Source organism: Ranitomeya variabilis, chromosome 4 (genome assembly GCF_051348905.1).
Source record: "Ranitomeya variabilis isolate aRanVar5 chromosome 4, aRanVar5.hap1, whole genome shotgun sequence".
Taxonomy (NCBI): domain Eukaryota; kingdom Metazoa; phylum Chordata; class Amphibia; order Anura; family Dendrobatidae; genus Ranitomeya; species Ranitomeya variabilis.
This window is the reverse complement of record NC_135235.1, coordinates 210,852,249-210,859,343: the sequence shown is the minus strand read 5'-3', so window position 1 is coordinate 210,859,343 and position 7,095 is coordinate 210,852,249. Positions and strand designations below refer to the sequence as shown.

The following is a 7,095-nucleotide window of genomic DNA, read 5'->3' as shown; positions in this document are numbered from 1 at the left end:
TCCCAAGGAGCACTGTGCAAGTGATCATATTGAAATGGAAGGAGCATACCACTGCAAATATACCAAGACCCGGCCGTCCCCCTAAACTTTCATCTCAAACAAGGAGAAGACTGATTAGAGATGCAGCCAGGAGGCCCATGATCACTCTGGATGAACTGCAGAGACAGGGGCGTAACAACAGTCCTGCGGGCCCCGGTGCGAACTTTTGAATGGGCCCCCCCCCCCCCCAAAAAAAAAAATGATATACAGACACACGCATACAATGTTAAACTAAGAAGTAAATATCTATTGCAAAAAAAACATTTCCGAAAGATAAGAAAAAAGTGTTGTAAACAACAGCTTACCCTCAAAAGATGAACTTTCATGTTGCATCCCCTAAAAAGAAAAGATTGTAAGGAAAATTAGCTGACAGTCTAATACATTACCTGGAAATTAAGTTTACATGTTAAGAATTTTTACCTACAGAAATTGGTTTTTCAGTCAGTGCTGGTCATGCTTCTTAACCAAAGCGGAACAACATAAAAACGGTTTCAAAGAATCAACTCGAACAAATGCTTAAAACGGCAAACTGTGTTCAAACAGGAACGTAATAAAACGCAATATGAATATTCTTGTCACTGTAGAAAAGGAAATGGGAACATTTATTAATTTAAATGCTTTTTGCAATTGTTGATTGCCTGCCTTCTTTGTATGATGCTTTTGTGGTACCATTCTCAAATGGTAAAGGTATTTTTTTTTTGATTAACAAGCTTAAATGCTTTATTAAATAGATTGATGCTTGCTGAAATGCCAGCCCTCCTGCATCACACTGTATGGGACAAAGCATTCAATGTGTCTGTGGGGTGATGGCTGTTCCTGCCTCTGTTTTTAACTACACTTTGCATATTCTTTGAATTTTCAATGAACAGCTATTTAGTAGTTTTCTGCAGGTTTGCAGAAAGAGCCACCTTAACCCCTCCATTCACAAACAATTATTCCAATTACAGTCACTGCTTCACAGAGACCTACATAAATTGCATAGGTGGCTCAAGAACAGTAGGCAAGAAATCATCCTAAAAATTCTTTTCTGAGAACACACTTACAAAAATATACACTATTTGGGAGGTAATATAACAGATATGCTTTGATTTTGACTTTATGGGTACTTTATCGTTACTATGTTACTGCGTCACAAGCAAGCATGTTTTACCAAAAGAAGGCAGGCAAAATACTAGTGAAACCAAACCAGGTAACAAATTGAACTTTGTGTTAGTACGAACTTTGGTTAGTATGAACTTTGTGTTAGTATGAACTTTGTGTTAGTATGAACTTTTTCAAAGTAGGAACTCTTTGTTCTAACAAACTGCACACTTACGCAAAATACATAGTTAGAACTTGCGCCGCCTTGCTTTCAAATCAGCAAATTTATCAACAATTGCCGGAATGTCCAGTTTTCTGGCTCTTTCGTTTTCAATGCTTAACAGGGCAAGCCCAGAAAGCCTTTGTTGTGACATGGTGCTTCTTAGGTAATTTTTAATCAAGGCCAATTTAGAAAATGCCCTTTCTGCTGAGGCAACTGTAACTGGCAATGTGAGAAAAAGCAACAATGCTGTACACACATCTGGGAGTGTAGATGACAAAGCAGCATTGTCTATAATAAGTAGATGAGCCAGATCTTTGACTGTGGGGGACTTGACTATCTCATTTTGAAGTGTTGCACGGAAGCCAAGTAGCTGCCCAGGAAAATCGCAGGATATATCCTCCTCATAATACTGCTGAAATCGCACTGCAGCTTGAAATAGGTCATCATCTGATTCAGTAGCCAATACAGATGGCTGAACGATCTTAAATCTTTCAACTATTGTGCTCATGCTACTAAACCTACTTGTTAACTGAGACACGATTATGTCTAAAGTGGCATAAAAAACAGCAGTTTTAAATCTCCGCTCCGGATCCTGCAGTCTCTCATCCAAGCTCAGCTCATCACTGTATCTCTTTACTTTTGCAATCCTTTTATTTGCAAACACTGCAGAAATTCCCCACTTTTCAGCAAGTGTGATGGCAGTTTTTTTGCTATCCTCAAATTGGTCTCTATAGCTGCTAAGATGTTCTATGGTACTCTGAATTAAGTGGGCAGCATTGGATAGATCCATATGGTCTGACTGAAGAACCTTTGAGATAGTATTTATCTTGTCCAGAATTTTGCTCTGCACAACAATAAGGAGGACAAACTCAAAAGATTCAATTTTTGTCCTAAGGGCCATAGCCTCTTCCCTCTCTTTAGCTTTGGTGGATGTCAATATCAACTTAGAGAGTGCCTTAAGGACATCAACAAACCGAAAGCGAAGTGCAATTAGTGAGTCGTAACGGGATGACCATCGTGTAGGGCATAAGGTTTTTAGGGTGAGAGAGGATTCAGTGGTGAAGGATTGTAAAACAGACCACCGATTGATGCTTTCTCCAAAAAAGACATACAAACTCTGCAACACCTCAAAAAATCGTGAAGTCTCAGGAACATTGCTCACAGCATCCTGTATAACCAAGTTAAGGTTATGGGCTGCACAGTGAACATACAAGGCATTCTTTTCTCGCTTTAGAATGCGAGCCTGAACTCCTGTATAAACTCCTCTCATTGTGGCAGCCCCATCATAACCCTGGCCCCGACATTTTGACAGCTGTAGGCCCTTACTTTCTATGCACTTGAGAATATCATTCTCAAGTCCTGCAGCACTAGGGTCTTCAACTGCATGATAGCCTAAAAACACCTCTTGTATGTTTATAGCAGTTGCCCTTTCACTCTCATCCCTGCATACAGTCACATACCGGAATATTTGACTTAACTGGTCAACTTTGGATATGTCTTGAGTAGTGTCCATAATTATGGAAAAAAACTGAGAAGCTTTAATTTCACCTACAATGACATCTTGAAGTTGTTTTGCAAGAATATCTATAACTTCGTTTTGAATTTTGGGGCTTAGATATTTTGTTGTTCCTAAAGGTAACTGGAGGAGCTCCTTCAATACATGATCATATTCTGCTAGGAGTTCTATTATAGAAAGAAAGTTTCCATTACTAATCTCGCCTATCTTTTCTCTATGCCCACGGAAGGATAGATTGGCCATAGCCATAGTGAGTGTCACACTAGTTATTCTGTGCAAGACTTGTCGCCAAAAATTTTTTTCTTTTAAAATTTGTGCTTCAGTCTCTTTATCTATTAATTTGTTTCTCCTCCAGGTATCATATACAACACAAGCGTTCATGTGAGCTTGGGAAGCTTCATGAATCTTTATTTTAGCAGAAAGTCGTTGCCACTTACAAATTCCCTTAGCCCATACTGGTTCAAAGCCTAACTTGTTACGGTCACCAAATAACCAGCACGGCTCACAATATGCAGCATTTAACTTTGGAGAATAACAAAGCCATGTGACTGGAAGTCTGTGCCCTGCTTTTGTGGTCCTTTCATAGTAGGCTTCAGAGAAACATCTACGATGTTCATCATTGTCTCTAGGAAATGGCCCTTTAGGCCTGCAGGGACCATTGGCAAGAATAAAACGTTTGATATTGTAATCTGTAATTGTTACAGGATAATGTCCCCTATCTGTAACATACTTTTCTTCAATTAAAGAATGTTCTATGGAGGCAGAGCTGGTGCCTGTATCCTTTATTGTTTCTTGCACATCAGATGTGCTGCTTGTTTGGTTGCTACATGCTTCAGTGTGGGCACTTTCCACCCCTAAAGGTGATTGAGAGCTTTCAGCAACTGTAGAAGTGCTAGGGCTGTCAATCATCTCCTCACGTTGACCAGTTACAGTGTCTGTAGCAGCAGATGCAGAAGCAGTAGCTGTCTGCGAGAAGAAACTGCTTATTTTTGGGAATTTTTGAACTTTATGTTCATCTTCCCTTTTTTTTTTACGTTTTTGTGAGCCACTCAAATGATGGTAAGAGGACATGGTGGATATGAACTGTTATAAAAGTTAAACAATCTGAAAATGAAATTTGAAAAATAAATCCAGGTGTTAAACCCTAAATATAGACACAAAGAAAGTTCAAACAGAGCAATTGTATATACCACGCAATAACTGCAGCCATTACATTTAAAAGAATTGCAGATACACAAAACCAATGTATGTGGTGGGGGGGGGGGGGAATGCATCCCATGGCTCCCCAATACAGTTTCACAGGGCGGTTTGAGCACTTGTAGGGGGGATTGCAGCGGTATGGGGACAGGTAAGTTCAACTAGGGCACCCAAGTTTCATGCTTCAGTGCATCCCAAAAGTGGATGCACCAAGTGGGGGTTGGCAGTGTGAGGACTTCTCTCACAAGAACATGGGTAATGGTTGGAGAGCCTAGAATGCATATACATTCAAGGGAGGAATTCTGGTGGAGGCTCCTATACAATAGTCGTCACTGACATTCATGTTCAGAGAAATAAAGCTAGCTCCTTTTTTGTAGCACTATACCATATGGTAGGTCATGGTATGCCACATCCTGACAACTCACCTGGTCCTGGGATCCCAGTGGAGATATCAGCAATCAGTATGTTGGCGGGGGGGGGGGGGGAGGGGGAGGGTTAGGTAGTGCGTGACACTGACCCGGGCCAGCATGGGGTATCCTAAATAAGGATTTCCCCAAGTGTTTAGTCTGAGTCAGGCAGGTTTTAACTGGAGATGGGAGTTTGTAAAATTGCACTAGAAAACTGAAGCTTTGAATAGAAACATTGAAAATTTTACATTCCATAAATAGTTAAGGCTGCTTTATGATGGTGCCCAGGGAGCAATTGTAGGTTAGGACCCTTGCTCAAGGACACTGCAGTTTTAGTCATCCCAGCCGGGAATCGCACCTGTCACCATCTGCTCACAGATCAACTGCCTAACCATTATGCCACTGCTGCCCCCTACAGAAGTTATACAGAGATCAGAGAATTAACTGCACACAGTGGAAAACAAAAAAAAGTTTATTGGAGGGAAAATTCAGTGAATAGTTTAAAAAGTCCAGTAGCATCTTTCTTACCTGTGTGCTAAGAGGCAAAGTCTTCCTAATTGGGTGATTGGGTCACTGGAGTAGACTGCAGCTCTTCAGCTTTAAGACCTGGGGTGCTGATGGAAGAACATCCCAATTAATATTATGAACAGATAAACATCTACAAAACACAAGTAATAACGGAGAAAGGAAGCCAATCCCATGCCCTCCAGTATCAGCAGCTGTCCCTAGATTACAAATTAAATACAGGGCGGCAGTAGATCTGATCCCCACAATTAGGCCCTGTTCACACAAGCTTTTGCTTTGCCGTCGTGTTCCATTTAAAGGGATCCTACACGGTTGATCAGTTTTTTACTTGCTACTCCTTTCATAGAAACAGGGATCACCTGTGTAGTATCCCTTTAAGTGCAACATGACTGCAAAGAAAAATCATAGGTGTGAACAGGTCCCTAGGAAGAGGGTGAGCAGATCACCACCCACTAATTGCCAGTGGAGACACTTGCATATAATGGAAAGGTAAGCAGCAAGGAACCCCCATCCTCGGACACAACAGACTTTGTCTGGTCCATGTTGTGTGGTCTGGACCAAGTTGTGTGGTCCATGCGTGCTTACAAAAACCTCACACAACAAGGATGGTAAAGGCAAGCAGGTGGTACCTCTCCCAAGGACCAACAGGTTTGTAGTGTGCCCTTCCTGTGGGGCAAGGAAGCGCAGAATGGCACATCACTAATCGGGTCCTCATACTGATTAGAGAAACACCGCTTTTCTTTAAACCAGAAGAACAATCCCCTCCCTGGCAGTGTAAGAAGAATAAATACTCACCGGCTCCAGAGGTTGTAGAGGAAGAGGGTGTCCACCTGGGTTAGAATCCCACCACTTGCTTCCTACAGAATGGGTACCTGAAAAAAAAGGAGACAAGGAAGGTTAGGTGTGCGAGATCCAGGAGGGACTAACTGCCCAGTTGGGTGGGCTCAGCTGGTTTCTCAGCGTGTCTCGTGTGGTAGCAGCTGCTGGCTTCTCTCTACCTGGCCATCTGCTTCTATGCAACCATTAAATCAGAATGAAGCCCAGGTCAGGGTGTGAGGAAAGCCCAGCAGGAGGGCTTCCCCCACCCTGACCTGGGTTTCATTCTGCTTTAATGGGGCCCCACACCCAAAAACAGAATGGTGCCGGAGATTCACTCACCTGTCCCCATTCCGGCGGTGGCCAGCATCTCCAACCAGTGCACAGCCGCTGCCTGGAGAACAGAAGGGTCGGCGGTCACACGCGACGGAGGCTGGGGATGTGTCACCCAGCACAGCTTCATTAATTGTGGCAAGGCCCAAGGGCAGATAGCCAATGAGGAGCTTGTGGCAGGGGAGAAAGTGGAATTTCTTGCTCCATTCACAAGAAAAATTGGAGCTGGGCAAAAATAGCCAAAAAGGTAAGAGGGCAGGCATTAGCAGAATTAAACCTCCATTTCAGGGTTTAATTCCGCTCTAAAACAGTATAATAAGAAATATTAAAGCGGAACAACCACCCTTTAGGACGGGGAAAGCCGTCAATGGGGGATGGCATGCAAGAAAATACCCAAGTCCAAAGATACTCACCAATCTGCTGCCGCTCCACTCGCATCCCGGGCATCCCTATAGTTTGATGCACAGTCCCACGCCATAGACTTGAATGAGACACAGAGCTCACAGAGAAGTCTATGGCCGAGGGAGCATGCATAGAATAAAGGTATACACAGCAGCAAAAGATTGCACGGCAGTGGAGAGGTGAGTACCCGGAAATCCGGTGTTTTGTGTTGTGATGCATCACAAAAGTGGATGCCTAGACGGTAGAGGAAAGCCGGGTGGGAGGCCTTCCCCTGAGCTCAAAGGGGGTGGTTGTTCCTCTTTCAAGTGGAAGGAAAGTCATATTTGGGGTGGGGGAAGCCCGGCAGGAGAGCACCCAGGGGCATCTGATTTTTGAATGCCCCACACCCCCAATCTCAACAATGCCGGAGATCCACTTACCCACCCCTGTTCCAGCGGTGCCTGAGCCCACGCCGCCAGGCGGGACTTCCTGCCGGTGTCGGCAACTATAGTCGTCGATACTGGCAGTTTCGAAGGGCGAAAATGCTCAAATTGAGCTGGGGAGGGGAGCGGCAGCTA

At 43.5% G+C, this 7,095-nt stretch overlaps 1 long non-coding RNA gene across 1 annotated transcript; it reads right to left on the bottom strand.

Moving 5' to 3' along the window:
* Nucleotides 1-234: 234 nt before the first annotated feature.
* LOC143768625 (uncharacterized) lies at nucleotides 235-5,859 on the bottom strand. The gene is made up of 3 exons (XR_013213970.1): nucleotides 5,783-5,859; nucleotides 4,991-5,076; nucleotides 235-617 (listed from the first exon to the last, which is right to left on the bottom strand). It is a non-coding gene; the product is annotated as an uncharacterized LOC143768625 (long non-coding RNA).
* Between the last annotated feature and the right edge of the window lie 1,236 nt (nucleotides 5,860-7,095).